This window comes from Mauremys reevesii, linkage group 15 (genome assembly GCF_016161935.1).
Source record: "Mauremys reevesii isolate NIE-2019 linkage group 15, ASM1616193v1, whole genome shotgun sequence".
Classification (NCBI taxonomy): Eukaryota; Metazoa; Chordata; order Testudines; family Geoemydidae; genus Mauremys; species Mauremys reevesii.
Genome location: NC_052637.1, coordinates 11,429,875 through 11,447,206, shown reverse-complemented (window position 1 = coordinate 11,447,206; position 17,332 = coordinate 11,429,875). Strand labels below are relative to the sequence as shown.

Genomic DNA, 17,332 nt, shown 5'->3' with positions numbered 1-17,332 from the left:
GGGAGCGAGGTCTTCCCTCTCGGCCTCTTTGAGAACTAGCACTGCTTGGTTTCATAGGACAAGGTGACCTGTCCCCACTGCTCCCTAAGGTGGCTCAGCTTCTGACTGCACCCATCTGGGAGGCTGTCACACCCCCCAGGGCCTAGAAGACAGGTGGGGAGGAGGTTCCTATTCATGTCACCCTCTGAGAGCCCATAGAAGGGCCAAAGGAAGAATAAAGGGCAGGAGGTGAAGCAGGCCCTGAGCCTCTGTCCCATCCTCACCTCCTCAAATGTGGAGCTTCCTGAGCTTCAGTTGGGCAGACAGACAGTCTGTAGCCCTGACACAAAGGTCCTTCTGCGCCATATGGGGCAGGGAGATCTCTGCCTGGGAGCACGGGGAATGGGATCGGGGTCAGAGCAAGGAAAGAGGGGAGGGGTATGGGAGTGAGGGGCAGAGCTCATGTCCCAGATGAAGGAAGTTTGGGGTCAAAGGGAAGGAACCTGGTCTACAGAGAGGGGAGAGGGTTTTTGTCAGTGACAGGGCCTCCATTTCCTTCCACTAGCCCTCCCATTTACAGTGAGACAGAGCAGTACCTGCAGCAGGGAGCGGAGTTGCTGAACATGGGAGGGGAACCTTTAAGGGCATCAGATGAGGCGCAGCCCTTTCAGCGCCTCGGGCACCTGGTGCAAGTGCCGGATGATGCGGAGCTGGCACATCACCTTGGCTGTGACATCCTCCAGCTGCAGGGGAACGAGAACATGTCAGAGATTGAGACACTGCCCAGGAATGAGGGAGGATTAAGGGCACCTGGAACCAGCACCATTTCCACCCAGCAGCTGCTCATGTCTGAGTGGTGGATTCACCCTCCTGAACCCCAGGATGGAGGCTTCTTGTCCTCTCTAGTGACCTCCAATGCCAACCCCCTCCTTCTAGGGTTAGCTCCTGCCACCTCCCCCGCAGTGCTCCTGACAGCTGTTCCACCTCCAACCCACCTGGGGACACTGCTCAAGTTCGTAGAACCCTCTCCTCCACCCCAACCTCCATCCCCACCCAGGTAGGGCAGGGAGGGGAGCAGGAAGGATTCTGGCAGCAGTGAAGTGGGATGGGGGGAGGTTGAGACCTTTCCCCAAGTCACCCCAGTGACAAATGCTGAAGCCAGAGGATGGCAGCCCTGGTGAACGGGGCAGGTCAGCAGCCCCTGCTGACTGAATCCTCCCATTCTCTCAAGAGTGGGTCCAGCCCTGACAGCAGCAGGACAAGCTTCCCACACCCATGTGCCTCAGAACTGCCTGGCCAGTCGCCATCACCCATCAGTCCTTGGCCTCCCAGGCGGCCAGTGATGGGAGCAACTCTGAGTGGTGGCTCGGGTGACATAGACACTAGGCCATGGGGAAATGGGTGCAGCTCTGTGGGGCAGGAAAGGTTCACAGAGGGCACTTAGGGGACTCTCCTGCCCTTCCCAGGAGTGATAGCAGAGCATCACATCCGAAGAACACAAGTCCATGAAATCCAGAAGTCCCCACTAGACTCCTTGCTCCCAGGCCAGCCAATGGTGATAGGATGGGAATGAGGCCTGAGCCCTGCCCCAAGCTCCTGAGTCTAATGGAGCTGCTCACCTTGTCCCCCATCAGCTGCTGGGCTTCCCCCAGGATGGAGTATGTGAGGAGCAGCCCAGCCTGGCTGACACACAGCAGGGGGTCCTGGATCGCCAGCATTGCTGTTTGCAGGAAGTATTTTCTCTGCCCCTTAGAGAAGAATTTTCCAAAGACCTAAAACCAACAGGACGCGGGGCTGTAGCAGATTGCCCAGAGCCAGCCTTCAGCTCTGGAGATAGAATGGCCTCAGCGTCTGGTGCCCCAAAGGGAGGGTAAGAGAGCTGCTGTAGCCAAGGCAGTTCATTCCCCAGGAGGCTTTCAGGGTCCCATGGCTCAGGGAAGCCTCTTTATTAAAAGGGGGCAGCTGCTTAGGGACCAAAGCCTCCAGTGGCTCTTTCTGGAGGGCAATTTATCGCAGGGGCCAGGATGGGCTGGAAATGGATCTCTAATGTGGGTGAGCAGGGCCCAATCTGCTGTGCAGTGCACAGAGATGATAGTGGTCCCTGTATTGCTTCCAGCAGAGAGATCTCCTGCACCTCAGTGGCTAGAGGAGTGTGCATGGGGAGGGGTGGGGGCTGACAGACCAAAGGTCTATTCCCCCCAAATTAGTGATTTCTCTAGTAGCTGGGTATGGCCTCTGCAGCTCCTTGGTTTCTTCCAAAAGGAATCCAATCTGCAACCTGACCAGGATAAGGTCCCCACCACAGACACTCCTAAGAAACTTTCCTTCTGCTGCAGCAGTTCAGCTTGTGAGAGGCAGGACAAGCTCACACAGTCTTTCTCACGTGGCGGCTATAGAGCAGCATTCTGTAGATGCACTTGTAGATCCAGGAGCCATTCCAAGGCCTCCTCTGTGATGTTGTGGAAATCACACATTTCACCTTTAACTACAATCTCGGGGCACTGGGTTATGGTGTGTTCCAAGGTTTCGATGTTTTCACCACAGTTGTGAGACAGGGGGTGGGGGGAGTGTCTTTGATTTTCTACTTGTGCAGCAGTGACAATGTGCTTCTTTGGAACAGTGGCTGAGGTCCAGATACTCTGCCATTCCCTGGCTGCGTCTGGAGACATGAGGGGGGCACATGTGGTCCATATTGGCTCTGGAGCTCACTGTGTCCTCTACTCTGTTCCCAGGTTGGGGCAAGTAGTATAAGGGCCCTACCATCAATCAAACCCTAACCCCGCCCCTAACCCCACCCCTTGACCCCTATAGCCCCTCCCACCTGTCACCGGAAGTCCCACCCTATGGGGGTATTACTTCCGGGGTCAAGATGGCCACATGACCGGAAGCAAAGGGGGTCATGTGACCCCTCTAAGAACTCCTCCCACCCCCCTTTACCAATCAGGAGGGGTTTTGTCCCGGAAGGACCACCCCGAGAAGAGATTTGACCAATCAGGGTGACTTCCGGGGCGGGTGACCGGAAGCAAAGGGGGTCATGTGACCCCTCTAAGAACTCCTCCCACCACCCTCTACCAATCAGGAGGGGTTTTGTCCCGGAAGGACCACCCCGAGAAGAGATTTTGCCCAATGAGGGTGGCTTCCGGGGCGGGTGACCGGAAGCGAGGGGGGTCATGTGACCCCTCTAAGAACTCCTCCCAAGGCCCACCGCCAATCCGTGTGCAGCACCATTACCCTATAAGTTCCAGCGCCGGACAGAGGAGGCCATTTCTTATCAAGGACACGGGGTTTTTAGAAAAGCGCGGAAAGGCTGCTGAGAGGAAACATGGACTCCTTCAACACCCCCGTCAGAAATTCGGACTTTGTTTTAGACCCGAGGGTCTTTGACCGGCCACGGAAAAGACGTTACATCAGCGACAGTTCTGAGGAGGAGGTTGTGACCGAGGGGAGCCCTCTGGCCCAGCCGCTGTTGGATACGCCGGAACCCGACCCCAAAAACCTCGTGAGACACCCCGAGGAGCCTGATCGCCACTTGGGAGAGGCAACGATGGACAAGGCAAACGGAAAAGAAGGCGCTCAGGTAAATGAATGATTAATAAATGTCGGCGGGGGTGTTGGAGGAGGTAACGAGGCTAGGAACCAGGGGGTTTGTGTAAATTTAAAAATTAACCAAGCAGCGGGAGTACTTACACTGTTTTTTCTTTTGAAAATTTTTTAACAGCTTGACGAGGCCTTTTTAGAGGACCCAGACCCCCTGGACAGCGTTGCATCAAGCAGCGAAGATGAACCGGGGCCGCCATGTTTTTGCTCAACACCAATACAAATTGATGAAGAGGGCTCCGAGGATGACGGGTTTGAGGAATTTAGGAGGAGGCTTGGCATAGAACTATCCGAGCCAGTGCCACGTCGTGAGCGTAAAAAAGTTATGCGGACTATTGTACGCGTTGCTGTTTATGCTGTTCTTAAACACTGCCTTAGGGAAAAGCTTTTTGAAGATTGTGAGGGCTGTGCTATAGATGCGCCATCCCAACGGCACCATGACTGTGTGACTTGGACTTTAGTGGATATAAACTGCAAGCTTAGGGCCCTGTGTGCTGAGCTGTGTTTGGAAAGCTTATTAAACACTGTTATTGCCATAGGTTATGCTATGCAATGTCTGTACCTAACCCAAGAACATTTAGCACAAGGGGTGACTTTGATAAATGCTGTGCAATTCAGTGAAGACCCTGACCGTGTTTTAAAGAAAATGACCAAGCCGGAAGATGCCTGCTTACAACGTTATATTGATCGTCTAGTTCGCACAAAAAGTTACAAAACCCTGCTTAAGAAAAAGACTATTTGTAATAAATCTAAAAGGTTTAAGTTAGAGAATGGTGAGGTGGCAAACATGCGATATAAAACTTGGTAGCTGTAAATTTAAAAAGGTTTTTGTGTTTTGTTAGAAGGCCTTTGGCCCTTAAGTTTTAATGAAGCATTTTGGTTTGTTTTGAAGGAGTTGTATGCCTTTTTAAAAATAAAATAGTTTGTGAGAATTAGCTTTTGTGTTTTTGTGCTTTTGTGCATGTTGTGGGAGGGGTGGGGAAATAACCTTAAAAAAAAAATTTGCTTACAATAAAAAAAAAAAAACAGAGCCAGGACTAGTTCAGACACGTGTGAGTATAATACAGAGATATACTTATCTCCTAAGACCTGCCTTTTTACTAGCAGGACCAAATATTCATTTTTGCCCCAGATCACAAAGTGACCACCTCAAGGATTGAATTTACAACCCTGGGTTTACCAAACCATTACTTAAACCACTGAGCTATCCTGGCTCTGTTGAAATGAATAGCTTTAACCACACACAACCCTCATCCCACAACCCAAATCACAAAAGGGTGGGGTGATTAAGTTGACCTGTTAGCATTAATTTGCAAAACAATGGGATGAGAGGCTATAAAAACCTTAGGTGTGCTAGAGGTGGTCCTTTTTAACAGAAAGCCTTCTTGGATAGCTGCAGGATTTAAAAAGAGGTAAGACTTTGTGCCTTTAACTTTGAAACTATAAAGCCACTTTTTGCCCATGCTGTTTTTAGTAAATAATGTGGCCTATATGTATTTCAGGTATCTGTTTAGCATGGAACCAGGCCAAGGTAAAAAAAAAATTAACTATAGTTGTGCTGATTACTGTTAAATTAAAAAAAGAAAAGTATTACCCAGGTTGTATAGGGATTTGGTGGTAATACTAACATGTTTTTGCTTGCTCTATAAGCTGAAGGACCAAGCACACAGGGGTTTGAACAGAACAACCATGTCCCTGCAACACTTTATCCCATAGTGAAAGGTAACTTTTTTTTTTTGCAACAACCTTTTAAAATGCATGTGCTTTTTCTCATAGGCAGGAGCAGCCTTCAGTATAGGCAGGGGGGTGTGTTTTAAAAAACAGGTTTTGCAAAAGCATAGCTGCGTTGGGTGTTGCTTTTACTATGCATAATATGGTATGTTTGAGGTGGTTTTTAAATGCATGTGCTTTTTTCTCATAGGCAGGAGCAGCCTTCAGTATAGGCAGGGGGGTGTGTTTTAAAAAACAGGTTTTGCAAAAGCATAGCTGCGTTGGGTGTTGCGTTTTCTATGCATAATATGGTATGTTTGAGGTGGTTTTTAAATGCATGTGCTTTTTTCTCATAGGCAGGAGCAGCCTTCAGTATAGGCAGGGGGGGGTGTTTTAAAAAACAGGTTTTGCAAAAGCATAGCTGCGTTGGGTGTTGCTTTTACTATGCATAATATGGTATGTTTGAGGTGGTTTTTAAATGCATGTGATTTTTTTTCCATAGGCAGGAACAGCCTTTTTGAAAAAGCTGTAGTCAGTGCTACAAGCACAACTCCTGTTTCTTTTAAAATAGAAAAAAGACCCTACTGGAAGAAATATATAATTTTTAAGTTTACAAGATGGTTTTTATAATAATTTTGTTTGCTCCACAGCACAGTCAAAACATGAAAAATCCTTAAACCAGAGGGAAAACAAGCTCAAAAGAAAAAGGAAGGAGACAGATGAAAAGGAAAATTCATCAGCATCAGTGGCTGAAGAATGCATGAAGCCCAGTAAATATACTTTGCTTATTGGTTTAGTTGTTTTATGAGCTTTTGTATTTTAAGTAAATACATAGGTATGGGTGAGAGAGTAGATGGTAAAGTTCAGTTTTTGTAAAATGTTATGTTTGTTTTTTTTCTCATAGGTAGGAGCAATCTTTTTGAAAATGCTGTAGTCAGCGCTACAAGGACACCTCCTCCAGAACCACCAAAGAACCAGGAATCTGCTTTGAGACCTTTAACAACGCAAAACAGCCCGGACCTCATATACGTAAACCCCAAGGACTCTGGTAAAAAAACACCACACAAACACAGCTCCAGTTCCTCAGCGGTCACCGCCACACCAAGCCCTGAGGAAACTGTGAGCGAAAATACCCCCGTTCACAACCCCAGAGCACGGACTTTAGGGGTTCTGAAGGTGCGCAGACCTGGAGCATGTAGTGTATGGGCTCCATATAAAAAACCATGGACTAGAAGCTTCGGCAATGCCGAGGTGTTGCAACCACACAATTCCAGTTCCTCAGCGGCCACCATCACACCAAGCCCTGAGAAAACTGTGAGTGAAAATGCCCACGTTCACAAACCCGGAGCATGCGCTCTAGGGGTTGTGAATAAAACACCAAGCAGTGACAAAACATTTTCCCAAAGCCATAAGCTCGCCGCAGCTCCCTCGAGTTCTAGTGTTTGGGAAGAGTTTGATGCTTCCATTAGAAAAGTGATGGATGCTATATCCTCGGGGCGTCTAAAAGAACGGCCTTCTAGAAAGACTTGGGAAAAATATGATTCTTTGTTTAGAGCGATGTTAAAAGACAGTAGGGCTAAAAACGGTGTTTCTAAGCAGGCATGACTAGTTGTGGAAAGGGGTACCCGCCAGGGTTCACACCCGCTCACGTGTAAACAAAAAGGGGGACAGAGCTTGGGAAATAAACAGATGGCTGCCAAAAAGTTTCAGGCCAGGGTGGCTGTAAAACTTTTAAAAAGGGCTAAAGAGTTTATGAGGAAAAAAAAACAACAAAAAGAGAGGCCTCCTACTGGAGGCTCTCAGACTGGCTTCTCTGAAAATGGGGAGATGGAATCAGACTCTGGTTTAGTAAATTCCCCAGAGGGCTCTTTAGATGGGCCCCGTTCTTCTTCCAATGACTCTCAAATAGCATCTGATGTAGAAGATGTCGCTAACGAGCCTGTAGAGGAACCCCCAAGTAACCCCGAAAATGCAGGGGTGTATATGGAAAGAGTGAGAAGTTGGCAACGTGAATTACTTAGATTCGGGGGGTCGGTATATTGTGAGGAATTTCGTTTTGTCAACCTTGAGCAAATAAATTCAGCTCAGCAGGTTGTTGAAGCCATACACCGGGGAATACAGTCGGTCCTCGATGACATTAATGGTAGGGTAGGCCCTGATGATTACGTGCAGTTACGTTTAGAGAGTCGTAATTTAGCTAACCCTTTGTTTTCAGTCAGAAGAACTAGGGATGAGCTATCTGCTGAGGATTTTTTAAATCAGACCTCAAAGCTGCTACAGAGCAATAGAGAGTTGCATCTCGATGGGACATTGCGCCTTGTTGTGACAGTTGTAAAAAACAGGGGTGGGGGTGCTCGTAGAGTTTTAAATTCTATTCTTAGTAGTCAAATTATTTATAAAAAGAGACAGTGTTTGGTAGACCTGACTTACACCGGTACCAATCTGTGTTTTGCGGGGGGCCTTTTGGCCGTCATGTCCGATTGTAAACCTACGGACGCGAATTTGTTAGCGGAGGCGAGAAAGTTGCATGAGCAACTGGGGTGGTCAGATCAAAAAAAGGTTGTGTTGAGTGACGTAGCAAAGTTTGAACAGCATTTAGGAGTGAACATACAGGTGGTGCTGTATACGGAAAAAGGTGGCTGGGGCTTTTTCAAAACAGGAGGCCTAGCATACCCCAAGACTTATTTTATCCTGTTGCACGATGAGCATTACTATGGAGTTCTGGATGTAAAAGCTTTGTTCGGAGCGAAAAATTATTGTGAGTTTTGCCACACGGTGTACACCACGACCACTCTTGCAGGTATCGCTGCCGCCTCTGCTTGAGTGTAACGTGCTCAGACAGCGTGGGCGTGCAGCAGCTGCGGTGTCCTAGCTGTAAACTGTATTGTCGATCCAAAGAGTGTTTAGACAGACATGTCGACTGTGCGTCAAAAAACCAAGTTGAATGCCTGTCTAAAACTTTGTGTGATAAGTGTCAGTCTTACGTAAACAAGCGGCATAAGTGTAAAGGGAGACGCTGTAAGCAGTGTCAGGGTCTGATCGATGGTGATGTAGACAAGCACTTTTGCTTTATGAATAGCCTTAGAAAGCCTGAATCCTCAGAAAAGTATATCTTTTATGATTTCGAATGCATGCAGGAGACTGGGGTGCACACTCCCAATTACATTTTTGCTATGTCCTTAAAGCCCGAAAAATCCTGGGAATTTAAGGGCGATGAGTGTTTGTCTTTGTTTGTTAAGACCTTTATTGGCAAAGAGTTTCGGGACTACACGTTCCTAGCGCACAATTCCAAAGGTTATGATGCGTACTTCATCGTTAGGCAGTTACTGAAGGAAAAGATGTGCATAGAACTGATCACTCAGGGTAGTAAACTAATGTGTTTGGAAGTGAAGGCCCTGGGGATTCGTTTTATAGACTCTTTAAACTTCTTGCCCATGAAACTTAGCAAGCTACCGCAGGCAATGGGGTTTGAAGGGTGCAAAGGGCATTTTCCCCATTTTTTTAACACTTTAGAAAATCAAAATTATGTGGGGCCTATGCCCGGTGTGACACACTATGGTGTAGAAAGCATGATGCCCGGAGAAAAAGCAGAGTTTCTCGACTGGTATCAGGACCACAGTTCTGAGGTGTTTGACTTGCAGAAAGAGCTTGCATATTACTGTCAGCAGGATGTCAAAATTTTGAGACAGGCTTGTATCCTATACAGAAAAGAAATTATGACAATGACAGAGAAGGGAGCTATAGTAGAGAAAAAACCTGGTAAATTCACCGAGATAAAGCTGTGCATAGATCCATTCCAGTAAATAACACTGGCATCCGTTTGCATGGCTATGTACAGGTTTATGTTTTTGGAGCCTAACATGGTAGCTCTTCTCCCTCCAGACAACTATCACAGGCAGAAAAAGAGATATTCGACCCCATCTATTCAGTGGCTGTTGTATACCTCTCACAAAGAAAATATACAGATACGGCATGCTTTACAGGGTGGTGAACTACAGGCAGGCCCCTACTTTTTAGATGGTTATGCCGTTATTGATGGGGTACGCACAGCCTTTGAGTTTAATGGATGTTTTTTTCACGGCTGTGTCACCTGTTATTGTGAAAAAACACAAAATCCTATGACAGGGACATCTTTTGGGCTTCTTTATTACAAGACGCAGCTCAAGGCTGACTTTCTAAAACAACAGGGTTTTGTAGTGAGGACTCTTTGGGAGCATGAGTGGGTAATGAAAAAAACAGACAGGGAGTTGGCAGACTTTTTAAACCGAGCCCAGTTACCACAGCCTCTTGTGCCTAGGGATGCTCTTTTTGGGGGGAGGACAAACGCTATCCGTCTGTATTACAAGCCTAACCCCGGAGAAGAAATTCACTATTATGATTTTACCAGCCTGTACCCTTTTGTAAACAAAACCAAAGAATACCCTATCGGACACCCCAATATAGTTTATGACAAATTTGGACCCCTGGCAAATTATTTTGGAATTGCAAAAGTTAAAGTTTACCCCCCACGAGGCCTCTTTTTCCCATTGTTACCTGTCAGAGTGGGTGGCAAGCTTATGTTCCCGCTATGCCAAACCTGTGCTGAAACCGAGCAACGGGAGACATGCACCCATACTGACGAGGAGCGGGCTATCCTGGGGACTTGGTGCACGGTGGAATTGAACGCGGCTATAGCGAAGGGGTACGTGGTGGCTAAAATCTACGAAATCTGGCATTTTAATAAAAAATCTGATAAACTCTTTTCAGAGTACATAAAATTACACCTCCGCCAGAAACAAGAGGCTTCAGGGTATCCCAGCTGGTGCACAAATGAGGAAAAACAAAATAAGTACATTAGCGATTTCTACCAGAAAGAAGGCGTGCATTTACGCCAACACGAAATCAGACCAAACCCTGCTAAACGCCAAATCGCTAAACTGTTTTTAAATTCTCTGTGGGGTAAATTCGGCCAAAGAACCAACCTACCCAACACCAGCATCGTGAGAGACCCTGATGAACTCTGGCAGTACCTATTTCCCCCCAATTACGAGGTTTCATCCTGCGAGTTTATAGATGATGAAACAGCGTGCGTGTCTTGGAAGCATGCAAAAAAACGGTACTCGGTCTCTTCCAATACCAATGTTTTCATAGCCTGTTTTACCACCGCTTATGCCCGCTTAGAATTATACAGCCTCCTAGACGGTTTGCAAGAGCGGTGCCTGTACCACGACACAGACTCGGTGATTTTTGTGAAAAGGGAGGGTGCCTGGAATCCCCCTCTGGGGGATTATTTAGGGGACCTCACAAGCGAGATCCCACCAGATCAACACATCACCGAGTTTGTGTCGGCAGGCCCAAAAACATACGGGTATAAGCTGTCTGGAGGAAAGGCCTGTATGAAAGTCAAAGGTATTACCCTAAACGTAGCAAATTGTGAAAAGATCAACTTTGGCAGTTTGAAAGATCTAGTTCTGGACTACTGCACGGGTCTGCAAGAAAACACTGAAAAAATAGAGGTGCAGCAGCCCTCTATTGTAAGAAACAAAAAACAGTGGCAAATAGAAACAAAAACCCTTAAAAAAACTCAAAAAGTGGTTTATAACAAGAGGGTACTAGGAAAAGATTTTAAAACCCTACCCTACGGCTTTTGAAAAAAAAAAATGGATACGAGATGGAAACATCCCTTTTCTGCAATTCTAGCGGGGCCTAGCAACTGCGGAAAAAGTTACTTTATAAAAATGTGTTGATAATGCCAAACAAACACTGTCTGTTATGCCTGAGAATATCGTGTGGTGTTACAGTTGTTGGCAACCTCTGTATAAAGAACTGTTCTGTAAATATCCCTTTATCAATTTTGTGGAGGGGTTGCCTGATGCTTTGGATGATGACAGTTTGTTTCCTACTAATAAAGTAAATATGAATATCATAGATGATCTGATGAACTCTGCTTGTGAAAGCGATGAAATTGAAAAAGCTTTTACCAAGTACGTGCATCACAGAAACCTGAGCATCATGTATATAGTTCAGAACGTGTTTTGTCAGGGAAAAAAGAGTCGCACGATTAACCTAAACACAAAGTACATGGTTCTGTTCAAAAACCCCAGGGATAAATTACAAATCACCACGCTCGCTTGGCAAATGTACCCCGGCAAAGCTCAATTCTTTCTAGAAGCTTTTGAGGATGCTACCAAAAGACCTTATGGCTACCTGGTGGTGGATTTAAATGCTTCCACACCCGAAACTTATAGACTAAGAACCGGTCTTTTCCCTCCAGACTGGCCGGTGGTTTATACTTTAAAAAAAACAGCAGCTGGGTATAAAAAGAGATGACTTATCGGCAAACCCCTTTTTAACAGCTTGGGGCTGCTACTAAAAACATGTCTAGCTACGTGAAGAGAAACCTGGGCCTTTTAAAATTACTTAGCAAGTCATCCCTGCAGCAAAGGAGGGCTATACTGTGTTCGGCCTCTGACGATCTAGTAGCGGCCATCTCAGAAATAGCGCTCAACACCTTAAAAGGAAACGTACCTTTAACACAAAATCAAGTGCGTGTGTTAAAAAAGAAACGCGCGCTTATAAAAACTTTGTGTAATAAGAGCGTTTCACTTAAAAGAAAAAAGCTTCTGGTAAAACAGTCTGGGGGGTTTATTGGGCCTCTGTTAAGTTTTGCTATCCCTTTGATAACAGGGCTTTAACTAATCGATAATGGAGTATGCAGAAAAATGTACCTGGTGCCCAGCCACCAGTTGGAGCAATTAAGGGCTCCTCTCCGGCAGAGGAAAATATCAGAACAACCGCGACTCGCTTACTGGACGCTGAAATGAAGTATGTTCTTCAAAGAACTGACCTGTCCGAATACGAAAAGGCTAAACTTTACAGTGCCGTGCTTCAAAGGTACCTAACGTACGTGAAGCAAAGCAATGCGGATAAAGGAAAAATAAGTCTGTTTCTACCGGAACAGGAACAAAGCGTAACTGCAAAACCCCAGAAACACCAAAGAACTCAGACTCTGTTGCTCAGGAGGTACTGATAACGTAAATAAGCGTTTTAAAAAAAATGCAATAGTATTGCTAAATAAACTGGGCCAGGATAAAAATGTCTCTTCATGGGACGATAAAGGGTCTTTTGTGTACAAAGGCTCTGTGGTTAATGGTTCTAACATGCTTGACTTAGTCAGGGCCGTCACCCAAACGCGCCCTGTACCTAGCAAACGTGTACCTAAAGGATGGGATGTGTTTATAAATGCCATGGCGGAACTGAACGCATTCTCTTCCGTCATGGGCAATGCGGCCAACAGAGACCTTTTGGAATGCCTCAAGGCCTCGCCTGCTGACACCGGGGCGGATCAAGAATCCGTGCCCCCTTTTTTGCCCTATAAAAAACAAAAAAAAATGGCTAAAAGAGCCCAGTGGCTGAGTGTGTAATGTTTTTTTTTTTCACATTCTAAAATTTTTAAAACTTGTAATGTTTGGCTTTAAATAAAACATTTTTATACTTTAAAAAAAATTTGTGTAATTTTTCTCAATTGGTCATTTAAAAAACCACCAAACATCAATTTCTTTAAACCCCTCACTTGGGGTGTTTTATTGGGTAACATGGCTATAAAAATCATTACAAGATACACACGGCTGGGCTTGTTGAAACATGTTTTGAGCAAGGCTAGGCATGCCCAAAAATTTAAATTTACTCTTTACAAAATTCATTACCATCCGGTCATTTTGCACTAAGTCATTAGAATACAATTTTAAAATCCGGTCAAAAGATAAACCCTTACTACGATGATGTAAGAAAAACACGCAGTGATAGCCACAGGCGACGGAGCGGGGGTCTTGTAATTGTCTATTGTGAAACACCAGGTCTGTGGCATTTTTGTTTAAAAATTTCATAATGCTTTTAGGAAACAACACGCTGTTCGGGGGTTGTCCATATGAGTCAAAAAACTCTCCACGGTTATGCTCCGCCAGATACAGCGCGAGCCAGTGTTCACCCGGTTGGTTGTGTGGATGCGTGTTCACCACCAAACCTAGGGGTCTCTGAGACAGCTTGCCTCCAGGGAGCCAATCACAAGGGAACACATCTAAGAAATTCTTTTTTGTGTAAGGATCCGTTGATAAGACACGTGAAAGCTGCACGGTGTCCATGTTTACATGTAGTCAAACAGAACATTTCTTCTCTGATTTATCTCTATGACATTGTCAAAAACTCCATACACAATCATATTAATGGTGACTGTTAAAGCCCTTCCAAAACGTATTTCTGCTCTCAGGTTCCCAGTTTTAATTAGGGAATAATGATCTGCACATTCCTGGTCGGGAGACAGATCAAAGGCAAACAAGGTGTACCCCTGTGCAAACTCCTCCCGGTCAATTAACAAAGAACGATCTTTCATGTGTTTACCAGCTGTCTGTACCAAATTCATGTATTCTCTCACGCAGCGGCCTGCCTCAAAGTCCGGTTGCAGAGGTTTGGTCGGTACCTGTTCACCATCCACATACAAGGCCACAAAATTAATATCGTAATGTTTAAAATGAAAGGGATTTTTAGTGTAACTTCCGCTAAAGGCATCGTTATCCACAAACGCTAGGACAAGCATTTTGGGTAACTGCCCCAAAAACAGGTTCTCCTGGTTACTAACCCTGCTGCCCGCAGGGATGCTAAACACTTTCATTCCCACACGGTCCACGGGGTATTTAGCATTAGAGGCAAGCAGGGCCTCCGCGTGCCCCAGACGGACACCCGGTGCCACCCGTACTTTCTTCACAAAAAGGGACGCTGATACAATGCGCAGTTTAAAACCTTCAGCCGCACTGCCCATTAAACAGAAAGCGTCTTTACTGCGCGTCAGTTTAATTTTCACATCCACTCCGTTTAACAAAAGTTTTTCTTGAAAAAACAGGTCACTGTGTAGATGGCCCAGCAGCTCTACCGTTTTGCTCTCGGCCGTCAGCTTTGCACGCCTCACAAACCCTAGATTCCTTCCATCCAACTCTGTTTTTTCATGTTGTCCAGCAGTGTCTTTGTAAAACAGACCGGCAGAAAATTGCGTGGCGAGGGTGTCATCGCTGTAATTGAGCACTGATTCTATAAAGGCCCTGTAAGGATAACAATTGTTGCTTTGGCTTACAAGGCGGTCTCCCAGCGTCACATCCAACTGGCTGAAAATAGAGGCCACAGGGTAATTCACCAGACCCACTTCGCGCCCGGCAAGTTCAGTTCCGTCTCCTTTTACAATCTTGCAACACAGGTAAAGCAGCGTATTGTTTAAATCCATATAATCTATGCCATTCCCGGCTATAAAAAAGTCAATGGGGCAGACTCAGAACGGCCGATAGAGGTGGCACCTCAATGTAAATGCTTTTTTCAATGCTGGTCTGCGTAGGGGCTATTTGAAACAAGTCTAGTTCGGATTTGGCGCACTCTTCAGACCCGCAGTGAACAAAAGCCATATCGATTAAAATATGTCTCTTATAGCAGGCACCCCGCGTCTCCTCTTTTGCCCAGGCTTCCTCTTGACTTTCTGTTATGGCTGGCCCTGCGTGTCAAAGCCCTTCTTTTAAAGGGTTTCGGGGCCCTGTGCATCGCGGGTATGACGATTTCTCTTTCTCTTCCTCCTTTAATGTACATCAGCCCCGATCCTTCCTGTGAAGCTGTATTCCCACCTTCTCCAGAACAGCCCGGGAGACATGACCTATCACGCCTTTAGCTATGTTTTGAGCGGCAGTTTTACGTGGGGTTTAATAATCTCTAGCCCTCTCCTCAAAAGCGGTACAGCTTTTGAAAAAGGCTACGAAATATTCCACTCCACACCAGCCCCAGACATTACGGGGCCCCATGATATCCAGGAAGGGCATATCCAGCCTGGGCTTTGTAATAGTTCCTGTAGATGGTAGGGTCGCCATAATTTTTACGATCGCCATAATAGTGTTTTGCTTTTTTTTTAGAAACCTCGCCTCTCCGCGTCGCAAATGCAGCTTGACGATCACCTTGCCAAAGCGAAATGAAACGCTTCTGTTCTGATCTGTCTTTATTTCAATGGTAATGGTGTCAATGTGGTGTTTACTGACAGGGACGAATGAGGTTTATCGAGGTGATGGTAATAAACTCATTGTTCCTTCCTCGGACCGACGCAGCGTAACAGGGTACAGAAAAGTCCCCACAAACTGGTGCTCTACAATATCCGTGTACAGATACAAGGAGTTAAAACCACCTGTGATGTCTGCCGAGAAGGGAAATTTTGACGTTGCGCTTGGGGCCCAAACCCAAAATGTTAGCTAGCTCCTGCCACTAGAAAACCCGTAAATAAAATTGGTAGATTTAAGTCTCACTTTTCTGCTCACAGGGTCAGTTCATGACCACCTCAGGTGGTCCGGGGTGACGAGCCACGGCGCTGTTCATATGCTCCAGTAATTCAGGTATGGTCGAGTAATAACCTCGTCGTAGGACAAACTTCCACGTCAGATCTCCAAAGGTGATTTCAAAAGGGGTGTCTTCATTAACAGTATTCCAACTGTGCGGGTCCTGTATTTCCACTAACCCCACCTCCCAAGCACCAGGGAGATCCAAGGGCTTAATTAGCCGTATTGTAAAGTTTGAAATGGTGTTTTGGGAAAAACTGCAGAGCTGGCATTGCTGGGCAAAGTGATGTAAAACCCGCCATCACTCATTATTAATTTTCTCTGTCTTTGCAGGAGGAATTTTTCTGTTTCGTGTCTAAATGTCACAGAGCTGAGAAGCTTCCACCCAGCTGTTAAACTTATCAGGCCAACCCAACCATTTCACCAGTAGCTGTTTTTTTCTCCCTTTTCCTTTCTCCGCTAGAATTTTTTCAATCCTGTAAATCCTGTCTCGTTTGGGGTTTACTTTTGTAATTCTTCAGGGTAAAAGATCCAGTAACTGCCTCACCCTCATAATCTTTTAATCGGTAGACAGGTCTTTGGCTCCTGGTTAAGGCTTCATCCACTATGAATATCTCATCGGTAAACATCTGTTCATAACCTTTTTCAAAAGCGCCTTTGGTTTTAGACAGTCTCACGTGGTCACCTTTTCTAAAAGGGGCAACAACCCGATTTATTTTAAAAACATCTCCGTAAACTGTTTTCCATACCTTCAAAGAATTTGAAGGGTTAACATCAAGGGGTCTGGTACGTATAGTTCTGTGAAAGCTCTGGTTGTAACTCTTTATAAAGTCAGGTAAGATGTCAATGTAGCGAAAGGTGTTATGGGCTGTAAAATATCTCCACATCCTAGTTTTTAAAGTCCTGTTAAATCGCTCCACAACCCCTGCTTTAACTTCATTATTAGTAACAAAATGCTGAACCCCATGCCGCTTTAACAATCCACTTAAAGGTTTGTTTAAAAATTCTTTCCCCCGATCGGTTTGTAATTTTGAGGCACGCGCCCTTCGCTAAAAATAGCTTTAAAGGCCTTGGATACTTCACCACCCGTCTTGTCTTTTAGGCCTAAGGCCCAGGCATATTTGGATAAAATGTCTATCACTGTTAAGATGTACTTAAAACCGCTGTTGTGTTTGGAGAATCGGTGCATATCCACCAAATCTGCCTGCCACCGTGCATCCACATCTGAAACAATGGTCTTGTTTCTTTTAAAATGTATTCGAGCCGGTTTGTGTAAAGTGTAAGATCCTGGTCTGAAAGCCAAGCTGTTACTTGTCTTCTATTTAAAGTTTTACTATGCTTTCTAGCCTCTTGAAAAAGGGTTCACTCCGCCAAAGCTCCCAACTTCCTGGGATTGTAATATATTTTCTTTAAAAGAGCCGCCGGCGAGACATGCCTGCTACCGGTACCGCCTTTTACTACCACAAGTATAAAATGGACACACTCATATTGACACATTTTAAATACAATTTATTAATTGCCTGGTTTAACATAATCTTTTGTTTGTTTGTTTGTTTTGTTTTACAGACAGTTGTAAATGGCCGCCATCACCCCACGGTAAGTCTAAGCTGGTTCATTCTTCCATTTTGTTTTTACAGACGCCTGTAAATGGACGCCATCACCCCTGGTAAGTCTGAGCTGGTTCATTCTTCCATTTTGTCCTTTTTGGCGGT

General features: G+C 45.6%; 1 long non-coding RNA gene across 1 annotated transcript; it reads left to right on the top strand.

The window, feature by feature from the left end:
• Window positions 1-5,165: 5,165 nt before the first annotated feature.
• Window positions 5,166-6,951, top strand: LOC120383819. Its single transcript, XR_005588537.1, has 3 exons — window positions 5,166-5,298; window positions 5,937-6,056; window positions 6,191-6,951. It is a non-coding gene; the product is annotated as an uncharacterized LOC120383819 (long non-coding RNA).
• Window positions 6,952-17,332: the final 10,381 nt, after the last annotated feature.